Raw genomic sequence first — 12455 nt, 5'->3', positions numbered from 1 at the left:
CGTTATGAATTCATGGTAGAAGAGTCATTTCATCCCACCTTTAATTGTCCTAATTCCCAAACCATCTGTCAACTTATTGGACATGATTCCTCTCGCTATGGCCAAACTTACACATACCTGAAAGACAATACCTTACCTCCTAACTTATCGAATAACCAAAAGAGAAACTTTATTCGCCAATCCTCTCATTTTACTCTCGTCCTAGATACCCTATTTAAACGAGGTCTAGACGGTACTCTCTTAAGATGTCTCGAACAAGAAGAATCTAAGAAGGCCTTACATGAAGTCCATAACGACATTTGTGGCACTCATTCAAGTGGTCTTACCCTTTCAAAAAAACTTATATGCTTGGACTATTATTGGTTGACTATGGAACGAGATTCTTTTCAGATAGGTCGAATATGCAAACAATGTTAGATCCATGGGAATTTGATCCATGCACCAGCACAAGAACTTCATGCTTTAGCAATAGATTGGCCTTTCTGTTAATGGGGTCTTGATCTGGTAAGAAAGATAAATCCTTCTTCATCTAATGGACACAAATTCATCCTGGTAGCTACAAAATATTTTACAAAATGGATTGAAGTAGTACCTCTCACAAACATCACATGAAAACAAATTGCTACATTTATCTTGAATTACATCATTTGCCGCTATAGAATACCAATGACCATTATTATCATGGATAATGGGCGACCATTCAAAAATCAAGATGTACAAGAGCTATGTGAGAAGTTCAAAATCTAGCATAGATTCTCCACACCATATTATCCATAGGGAAATGGGCAGGCATAAGCATCTAACAAAACTATTCTGAAAATCTTTAAGAAGACAATAAATGATGCTGGGAAAGATTGGCATATTCAACTAAACCCTGCTCTATGGGCTTACTATACCAGTATCCGCACACTGATAGGTGCCACACCTTTCTCTCTTGTATATGGATCAGAAGCCATATTGCCAATTGAAGTAGAGATACCCTCTCTACGTGTGTCACTAAAAGGTCTCATCCCATATGAAGAACAACGAGTATCTAGACTACAAGAGTTAGAACTGATCCATGAACGAAGACAAAATGCCTTTGATCATCTAAAGGTATATCAATAAATAATATGCCAAAGTTATAATCACAAGGTTAAGCCATGAATCTTTCAAGTTGGAGAACTAGTACTAAAGGAAAATCCACACAACCAAGCAGATCGAGAAAAGAAAGGAAAATTTGAACCAAACTGGTTAGGTCCATTTGTGGTCACAATAGCATTTGGGTCAGGAGCATATTAGCTATCAACACAGGATGAAGATTAGCTCGAGGAACCCATCAATAGCATGCACTTGAAGAAGTTCTATGTCAAAAAAAGTAGAAAATATCAAAAACAATGAAAAATCAAAAAAAAATTTAAAAAGTGAAAAATAAAAAAAATTAAAAAAAAAGTGAAAAAGTAAAAAATCAAATAAGAGAAAAAGTGCAATAAAAACAGATGGTAAAAACCTAGCAAACAGGCGCTATCTGTCCACTAGCTCTTCCATCTATTAGTTCATGCATCTTTTCGCTTGCATCCATTCATTTTCCATCAGCATTGATCATCATAAAGCCTTTATACATACGTAGGCATCCCAGGTGGCTTCTTGCCATGGTTTGGATAATTGGATATATCATAACAACTTTGTTTCTAGGCTTGGGGCAAAATCCTACACCTAGCTAGGGGCAAAACTCTTGATCATTTTGAGCTTAACCAAACAAGTAGAACAATAATTAGACAATTATTATCAAGCAAAAACTGAGACACATCCAACATTGAACATGAGATCAAACTATCAATTATCAAGCTATCACAAAGTCAATTTAAGCACATCACACACTTTTTAGTGGATAATATATTCTGGGATAATGATTGTAACATGTGTTATTACTATTTAAGAAATGGGCTTTTGTTTCCCATGATTGGCTAGGTTTCTGAAGTTTTGAATTAGATATGCTATTGACTGGATTCAAATCTATTTTAGGTCTTTAATGGTTTAGGATTTTTGGCTTTAAAATTGCTCAAATGTTTGATCAAAACCCTTTGGTTTCTATTCCTACGTTACTTTATCCACTTAAGTAATGGGTCTTGGGGTCGTGTGCAGTGTTCCGCCTTGTTATTTACCTAGGTGGTCATTAAATAAATTGTAAAATATCATGCCTTATGTCTTTTTCCTTCTAATGTTGTCAGGTCCAGTAAGTGTCGCGCAACTTCCAGATGAATCTACGGCCTTTGCTATTTCGTTAAGTGAAGTTGTGAGTGTGTTAAGCTATGCGAAATAGCGAAAGGGAAAAGTATGTTCAAATGTGTGCATTTGGTCTGGTTTAACGAGACTCCATCTCGCCTAAGATCTAATGGCTGGCATTGATTTGCAGCCACAACTAGCAAGTGAAATACCTTTTGTGAAATGGTGAAAAGGCTTGGTGTGACCTAGTGGTGAAGACTTTTGCATGGCTAAAAGGTGATCAAGTTCAAGAGAAATCGATGGTTCATGTTGTTTTGTGGCTAATAGATCCTCACGCGTAACGCTCTGCGAAATAGCGAAAGGTTTTTGTCCTGGGAAAAGGGAGTTTTAATAGAAGCATAACAGATGCGCAGGTTCTCAAAGATCTGACAGCTAGCACAGTTTCACAGGAGGAAGATGCTCGAAAGATACCTTTCACGAAACAACGAAATGACATGGCGTTCCAAGCAAGCAGTCTAGCTACTTGAGATGGCAAGTTAGATAATGTCACATGGCCTAAAATCAAAGTGGTCAGCAAATCAGATTAAGGACTAAAAGGTGGGTCCAAGAAGATGAGTCATGTTGCGGGATAAGAAATGACCTAGCAGATACAGGTTGCAAGGAAAAGGTGGATCCCGATGTTTCTTCTCAGCGAGTAGAAAGTTGACATGTCAGTTCGGGAATGACTAGACACCAGGTGGATAATGCTGAGTCAGAAAACCCACATCGACCGGATTTGAGTAGGTTGTTAAGCATCGAACAAGTTTGATATAATCTAATGGTCTGCGTGTGTTTGCAAGGGTAAGATGCTTGTGTTTTAAAGCTCGTGAAATGGAAAAAGGAAAAGGTGGGCCCAAAGAATAGGTAATGCATAAAGGTAAAAGGGGATCAACTCTATTTTGATCCAAGGATTCTCATCATTTCATGGCTGCAAATCAAATGAATGTTAAGGCTTGCGAAATGGCGAAAGAGAAAAAGAGATTCTTCTCGGCATGACGTGGAGTGATAGCTATTACTTCTTGCAAAGCTTGATGGTGATGTGTCGATTGACATGTAGTTTCAAAAGGTGTTTCAGCGCCCACCAAGGTATAATCGGTGGTTATGCAGGAAATAGGACACGTGGTTGATTCTAAACTAAACTCGAAGAGTTTCCCAGGGCTAATTGTCGAATGCCACGTGCCATTTGTTAACCGGTGAATAAGTGGGGTAAGCATTAAAGGTCTCACTTAAAAGATGGTCATCTCAAGATTGATCCAATGCTTCTCACTATTTCGTGGCCCGGAGATGTAAGCGGATTAACCCCTATGAAATAGTGAAAAACCGTTAGCCATCAAGATGAGGTGCGGTTAGTGAAAAGGTTGACGGTCTCGGTAAGGGTTAAAGGCCGAGCAGTTAGATTTCCATCTAACGCTTGGCATAGCTTCACGAAAGGAAAGTGCTCACGGGATAAAGCTTGCGAAATGGCGAAAAAGAGGTAGGGCCTGATGCAAAGGCAAAGATGTTAAGACAGTGTAAAAACTGATCATGTCTCATATGATCGGATGGCTGGCGTAATTTCATTTGGCAAAATTTCTAGAAGGTTATGCTCTATGAAATGGTGAAAGAGTGAAGAGGAAAATACACAGGCATGTTATGACCCGTTGGAGAAAAAATTTCAAATTCTTCTGTGAATTCAATTCTGAAGGGACAGTAGAAGCATGCGGTATCAATGTCGCAGTTAAGAGCTCGACTACCGTATATGATCTTGTATCATTTGAATGAAGGCATCATTTTGAAGAGTAGTTGTAGAGAAGCACTTACAGAGCAAATTTCTTCAGTTGCAGAGAAGATTTCTTCAAGCAAAAAATAGGTTCTCTTATACTCTTGTTTGGCAATTACTTAACAGTGTGTTTTAATTGAGGGCTTGATTTGTCACAGAACAGTTGGGTTAGTAATTAAATTGTTTGCATAGTCTTTAAGATGGAACCTAAAAGAGAATTCTCAGGAAAGGTTAATTATCAGGAGAGGGCTATCTGTGATGACTTCCTTGAATAGTTGACATTGTCAACTAATGTGGCCGCAAAGGTAAAAGAACTCGTGCCAAGAGCTCCTTGCCTAAAAATAGGAGACAAATTATATGATAAGGGTAACTGGCTGAGAGATCCTCAAATTGGGTTATCTGGGTTGGGATTATTTAAAGTTGGATTTGGCATGAGAAACTGCCCAGCCCCACAGAACAATATCTAGGAGTTGGATGTAGGCAAATTAGTGGTCCCTGGAGTATTCATGGATGTGGATCTCCTAACTCAGATTGCACACAACTATGACCCAATTACAAGAAGTGTCAAGGATATAAGTGGGAAAACCCTCATTGAAATAAATAATGAGGAGTTTAGAAATGCTTTTGGGCTTAGTGAATTTACCAATTTTCTAGAGCCTATTAATTTTAAATCACTAGCTCAGGTTTACAGTGTGCAGAGGAACCACCTTAGAAATGGGCCTCTTAAAGAATTCTTTGTGAAGATAGGTGGGTTAATAGTTGTAGGACCTAACACTAAGGAGCCTTTTTCTCTAAATCTGCTTACCCTTAGGGCCAAAGGATTATATTGGTCACTCTGCCAAATTCTAGGAGAAGATGTTGATGCAAATATGCCAACTCATTACATGCTAATGGTTGCTCAAATTTTGAACCCCTCTTTGGCAGTGACCTTTGATTATGCTTCCTTTATCACTGATGCTATTAATTAAGGATTGATAGGAATAAAGAATGGGAAAGTGGAAAGGCCTTTTGGGTTCTATTCCCTCCTCATGCATTTGTTTTTATTCAAAGGTGGTGACTATTTTGCAAGTGGGATGGATATTGTGAAAGAGAAAAATGGAGAGAAGATGCCAGTGCAGTTATGGAGTATAGTGATGACATGGGACAGAGAAGATGCAAGCTTCTTAAAGTTTGATATGTGTTTTGCATCTAAGATTAGGACTCTTATCTATTCAGAGAATCCAATAGTCCCTAAGGTTCTTTTGGAATTCATTAGGCCAAAATAGTTTCCTAAGAATGTTAAAATTGTCCACAATTGGAGTGATATTTACTTATACCCTATCTCCACAGTTTTTCAGAGTATTTGGCTTCAAAGGCACTCCATTTTTGTTACCCTATTAGGTCCCTCTTCAAGTGGGAATTGCAAAGATCCTCAAGCAGATTGGTGGTGTGCAAGAGGCAGAGTTAACAGGCAGAGGTAAAGGGACCATTTTCCCTACAGTTACCATAGCACATCAATTTGTGATAATTAAAGGAGGTTGGAAGTGTTTTGAAGATTTCCTTAAACCATACCATTTATCAACTGTAGTATCCCATTGTGCTGACCCTAAAGACTTCTTCAATGACATGTTCAGAAAGAGGGCAATATGGAGACGTAGACACCACCAATTCCAGTTTCCTAAAGACCTCATTAGGAATGAGTTTGATTTGGATGAACAAGAGCTGAGGAAGAAAAAGTGGGTGGCCTACAAAAAGGCTTTAGACTTTGTACACCAATTTGACACTAGCTATGACCCTTTGTCTAGCTTTCACCCTTTTGAGGAGAAGATAAAGTTCTTGATTCTTTGCTTTGAGGATGTGATGCAAACATTGAAAGAAAAGAGGGAGGTTGTAATTAAGAACAACCTTGAGAAAGAAAGACTATTTCTGAATAGGTCTGCATCTACCAAAGTAATCCGTCCTAGTGATTACATGTTGCATAAGAAGTCCAATTATAGTGTGATGATGCCTACAACAAGGGAGCCCTCTACCTCTAAAGGAAAGGGGAAGATACAGGATGTCATTGACATTCAACATAGCCCAAAGAAACAAAGAGTGGGAAAAGAAGTACAATCTGATGAACCTTTGTACTCTCCATCTCAATCCCCTATTTATATAGGAGATAAACAGGCAGTAGCTGAGCAACTGTTATAATTAGGCAACCTCGGAGAGATAGCATACACATATGATGAAGTGGAAGAGGGAATGCCAGAGGAGCTGCTTACTACTGAAATGAACATCACTACTAATGAATTCAAAGGCTAGGAGTGGGACCTTGAGATCAAGCAAGCCAGTGAAGATTTCTTGGCTGATAATAACTTTGTCACATCAGGATCTTTCCTGCAATTTGTGTGGAAGCAGAACATTGATAAATTTAATGCTAGGTGTGAAAAGAGGAAAAGTGACCAGCCCCACAGAGATCTAGCTGTGGTAGAGGAAGAGGTAAAGCAAGAAATGACTCATGACTTTAAGACCATCACTCCTGAGTAGGGAAGGGACATGGTAGAATAGGCTAGGGTACTCGTTCTCCCCGAATGGGACATAGCAGATGCCTTGGTTTTAGAGGCAGTAAAAAAAGAGACCAAACCTATGGAGGGAGTCACTTTCAGCAAAGATAATGTTGCACTGGTCATGTGGTCTCTTAAAAGAGATGAAAAAAAGAGGAATAAGGACACCCCAGGGTCAAGTTACCTTGGAGGAATGATGGTGAAAAGAGTGCAGAGCACTGGGGTAATACTTTTTGAAGAAAATATCAATATACAGACCATTGGTTTTGAGTTTAAACTTTGTGTTGTCTTCAAATATGTTTGAAAGTGTTTACTGTTTCATTCTGAATAATCTAGGGTTATCTCGTCTGAATAGGGGTTGTAAGGCAACTTTCAGTAGATATGTTTCTTAGCTTTTCTCTTCAGGAGGGGAATTAAATATGCAAGAATAATTTCTACCAGTAAATTCTTTGTGGGATATTTTGAATCTTGATGAGCGCAGTTTAATTTGGTATGAATAACTTCTTATGTGTGTTAGGCATATATAGGGATTTGCAGAAGCCAAACTAATGGGATATGTGGAGATATTTTGATTGTGGGAGTATTGTTTGAACTTAGATGACTCTGTGACCTTGGATAAGGCACTGGTATAGATCGAGGTCTTCTATTACATATTTTGTAGGTCAATTCTAAACATGAGTACAATTTTCATTCCTTTGTTTTAGTTAGTTTTAAGGTGATCAGATCCACTGGATTTTGGACTAGTTTGCTGTGGATTTATCTTTTAAAAGTGTGAATTTAGTTCACAAAGGTATACCCACCTGGACTTTGAATAAGTCCGAAGTGTAGAAGGTTAATCAAACCTTGTCATATGTTGTCCTAAAAGTTTCATTCTCTTTAATATCTCTTCTGCATATAGAGTTATCATGTCACTATAAGGATGTTAAAGTGAATCAGATTTTGAGAATAACAAAAGTGGCGACTCTACTGGGGAGAGTCATAGTGATAATCCAAATGCAGATTTGTGCATAAATTTATAAAGAAAATCATTGTATGTTTGTGGAATAGATTGGTGTTTCAAGGAATATAGAAGTGGTGTCTCGGAATCTCTTCTTGAAAGTTCCCTATGTTTTTTGGATATATGATTTTGGTCTAAAGAATTGTGACATTTCTTTCAAAGCTTGTTTTCTTATTTCCCATAGTCTTGTGGGTGGCGACTTTGTTATCTTGGAACCAGTCCTTGTGAAGTACAAAAAAGAAAGGAAGACAAGCATAATGCAAGGAGGAAAAAACACCAAATCATTCATGAAGAAGCACCCTCATGAAGCTTTGCAAGAAGGTTTGCCAGAACAGTCACGAAGAGGCCAGAAGAGGTCAGTGCTTCACGAACCATCAAATGCTGCTTGGGTGCAAAAGAATAACAATACCAGTAAGATACCTGATCGACCTGTTTATGCAAAGTCTAATTCTTCTTCGAGAGATTCTGAACATGATATACTAGGTTTCCATTCTAGATTGTTTGGAAATATAGATAATGCTCATGCTTTAAATCAAGATATATCTCATGTTAGTGTGTGTGCAAGAGATAGGACTAGTTCAAATGAAATCAGACATTCTATTCCTAGAACAATTGATGGAAATATTAGCTTGATTGATATTGATCAAGTCAACATATCTTACTCTGAGGAGAATTTCCCTGATGAAGATGAAGTGTCACAAGAAATAAAATATTTAAATAGGAGGGTTCACCACTTAATCTCCTTAAGAGCCCAAAAGGAAGCAAATAAGGAGAAGGAAGTCAAAGAAAAACTAATGGAGAGAGATAGGCTTCTTAGACAAATAGCTGATCTTAAGGTATTGGCCAAGGAAAAAGAAAAGAGTGATGAGGAAGGCCCTGTGATCCGAGAGATTCTGATCCCTAAGGCTAAGCCAGCATATAGGTCAGTAGTCCAACCAAACAGGGAAATGCTTACTGATTCACAGCCTCCTCGGAATAATGTTGATAAAGGGAAATAGAAATGGGTGGATGATGGAACTGGATCTAGAAATATAGAAGAGATTTCTCATAGGCTTTCAACACATGAGAAAGAGATGGAAAGAATGAGGAAAGAAAAAGAGGATTTACAAATTGAGTTAGAGAAAGTTGAGTTGGAAGTAGCTAATCAAGAAGTTAAAAGAAAAATTAGCTACTTAAAAGCTCCTCCTATCACTTTTCCATCAAGAGAACTTGGTAAGCCTGATCCTCAGCAATTTTCCCTTCCCCCGGTTAAGATTCAACCTACTATGCCTGCTAATACAACATCAGTAAGTCAAATCCCTATGAACAATCAGCATAGCCAAATATATGTCCCCAATTCCAAAAGTCAAAATTAACATGGGAAACAATAATGTTGCTAACCCTTTTCAAAGGAGACCTATCAATTTGGAATAGTATAGATAATTGTTCTTTGATGGAATCCCAAGATATCCCAACCATGTTCCCACTGAGTTAAGGGATAGACTCCATAAATTTGCTAGAAATAATGCAATTAGTGCTGAAGAACATTTAAAATCTTTCAGGGACCTAATAAATGATTATGAGATAGTGGATGAGGATGTCATAATGAAATTGTTTGTTCAGTCCCTGGTTGATGATGCAAGAGACTGGTACAAAGGTCTTCCAGTTAATAGCATTGGGTCATGGGAGGACTTTAAGAATTGTTTTCAAGAACAATATGGTGATAAAAAAAATGTGAGCTTCATGCTCAATGAATTTAATAACATCAAAAAATTTGATAATGAAATGGTCACTGATTTCAATGCAGATTTCAAAAGGCCATGCATAGATTATATCAGGTGATGAGGGTAGATGATAACATGTGTTTGAACACCTATTATAATGCATTTGATTCTAAGATGGCCTATATCTTGAGAGATAAAAATCCACATAACTTGAGGGATGCATTTAGGATTGCCATTAATGTGGAAAGCAATAGAAAAGCATCTAGGAAGTGAGAAAGGAGAACAGATGGTAGGTTATGGCAAGAAACAAAACAACAACCTAGCAAAGCTCCTAAGGAGGAAGACAAGATAGAAAAGTTGGTCATTGCTATGAAGGATCTGACTGCCAAGGTAAATAAAAATGACAAGCCTCATTATTACTGGCAAGATTGACCCCCTAGACTGCATGACATGCCTTATAATACCAACTAGAAAGATGGTAAACCCCAAAATGAGAAGCCTAAAATTGCTCAAAATCAGGACACTCCAGATCCCTTAAAAGGGAAAAATGTCCATAATATAGAAAATACTCCTTGGTGTATTGCTTGTGATGGGCCACATTCTCCTCATCAGTGTGCAGTAGCTCAAGCTCTTGAAGAATCCATGAGACAAGAAGTTGAGCCTGACATTAACATGTTTGAGACTATTATAGAAAGTGATGAGGAATCTATACAAATTGAATACAGTGATGTGTTGGATAATGAAAGGTTTGTTCATGGATAACTAACTCCAGACTGGCATCCTACCTTCAATGTGGTAATAATTGAAGATGATGAAGTTCATCGTAGAAGGCCTAGTGAGGAAGAAGTTAAAAGTCTCACCAAAGCTGCTATTGCTAAAGCAAAACACAATTATAACTTAAGGAGAACCAAGAAGGACACTGATCTAGGTGAACCTGTGCTACTACTTTCCCTAAAATCAGTCAAGACAAGAAGGAACAGGTTAAAGATGTACCCAAGAGTATAGATGATAAAAATACCAGTGATATACAGGGAGCTACCACGGCAAAAAAGGCAAGTCAGCTTAAGGAAGAAAGAGTTAGAGCTAATACTGATTTAAGAAGTAGTTCCACATTTGACATGACTCAAGCTCTTACACAAATGAAAGTCACTGTCCCATTAGTAGAATTACTGAAAATAAAAGAGCATAGGGATACAGCTTTGTCTTTGTTTTCTAATATATCTGATAGTGACATAGTCCTACCCACTGGTTCAGCTAAAATTGGAAAGGATCAAGAATTCCAAACCCCAGAGGTTTATGTTGGAACCACTGTCATTCAAGAGCCTTCACAAGTAGATCCTTTCTATGTTACTTTGTTGGTAAATAACCGGTTGATAAAAAACTGCATGATAGATTCAGGAGCTGCTACTAATGTGATGCCCTATGGTGTTATGAAAGAACTAGGACTATCAGTAACCACTGTATATGGAAAATTCTATGCTATGGATAACAAGGAAGTACCTGTGATAGGTACAATGAGAGATGTTGAAGTAAAGACAGCAGCATTTCTTGAGGCAACTTATAAAATGGATGTTATTGTTACTGACACTAAGCCCCATTATGTTATGTTGTTGTCAAGGCAGTGGGCAACAACAGTAGGAAAAAATGTCCAACTTGATTTATATTATGCTACTATCCCAATCAATGGGAATTAGGTCAATTTGTATAGAGAACCATGTGCTCCTAGAGTAATTGAGAGTGTAGATCCTAATATGCTCAATTGTATGATTGATGTGGATCTTGATAACTTTAGACTACAACCAATTTTACCCCAGTTGAAGAATACTGACCCCATTGTGGTCAAACTAGAATCACAATAGCATGGTTTGTGGTAGATGTATTTTGATGGAGCTTGCTCCAAAGAAGGATTTGGAGCAAGGGTTCTTTTTGTATCCCCATCAGGTATAACTTTTAAGTATTCTTTCTTATTGGCTTTCCAGTGCACAAATAATACTGCAGAGTATGAAGCCCTATTATTGGGGCTTGAGGTTGCAAAAAGGCATGGAATCCAGTTGTTGATAGTGTTAGGAGATTCAGAACTGGTTGTCTCTCAAGTAAGATCCAAATATGCATCCAAAAATGATCGATTAAAGAGATATAAACATGTAGTTTGGGATGTCATTGAACATTTTGATGCATTTTCTATTAATTGGATAGAGCGATCAAAGAATATTATGGCAGACTTTCTAGCTAATGTTGCATTGAAAAATGATGATGCAACACTAACCGACATCTCCAATGTGGAAATAAAATTTAGGCCTGCCATCCCTGATAATATGTATAATTGGCAAGTTTTTGCTGATGATTTAGATATTCTTAGGTTCATCCAATGTGTTGATGATTATGATGGACATAAGATTGATTGCAATGAATTGGTGGAGGTGGTTGACAATAAGGAAACAGTTTTTGGAAACGACTTGGTCCAGTTGGAAACAAATGAGATACCTGAAGGATTGGTAGAGCTAGAGAGCATGTTCAATTACAATGATAGTCACTTACATTAGCAGTCTACCACCAAGTTGGAAGAATTGGAGGAGGTAAACTTGGGGACTGAATCATCCCCTAAGGTAGTGTACATTGGGAAGAAATTATCCCCTCATGTCAGAACTAATCTTATTAATTTATTGAAAAGATATAGACATGTTTTTGCTTGGTCTTATGAAGACCTAAAGGCATATAGACAAGACCTTTTTTAACATGAAGTTCCTTTACTTCCAGATGCTAAGCCTTTCAGGCAGAAGCAGAGACCTATTAATCCCCTGTTAGAAACTATGATGCAACAAGAATTGACTAAGTTAAGAGAAGGGGGGATTATCAAACCTATAAGACATTCTTCATGGGTCTCCAATCTGGTCCCAGTAAGAAAGAAAAATGGGGACATTAGATTGTGTGTGGATTTTAGAAATTTGAATGTTGCTTCTTTAAAAGATAACTACTCTTCCCCAAATATGGAGGCTATGTTGTAGAGAGTAACAGGTTGTGATCTTTTGTCCATGATGGATGGTTTTTCAGGATACAATCAAGTGTTAGTGAGAGAATTTGAATAGTTTAAAACTGCTTTCACTACTCCATGGGGAACATATGTCTATGTAAGAATGATGTTTGGGTTAAAAAATGTTGGAGCTACATTTCAGAGAGCTATGGATGTAGCCTTCAAGGAATTCATCTACATTATCATGGTGGTTTAT

The sequence above is a fragment of the Cryptomeria japonica genome, chromosome 7 (assembly GCF_030272615.1).
Source record: "Cryptomeria japonica chromosome 7, Sugi_1.0, whole genome shotgun sequence".
Taxonomy (NCBI): domain Eukaryota; kingdom Viridiplantae; phylum Streptophyta; class Pinopsida; order Cupressales; family Cupressaceae; genus Cryptomeria; species Cryptomeria japonica.
Note: the sequence above shows the minus strand (reverse complement) of the source record.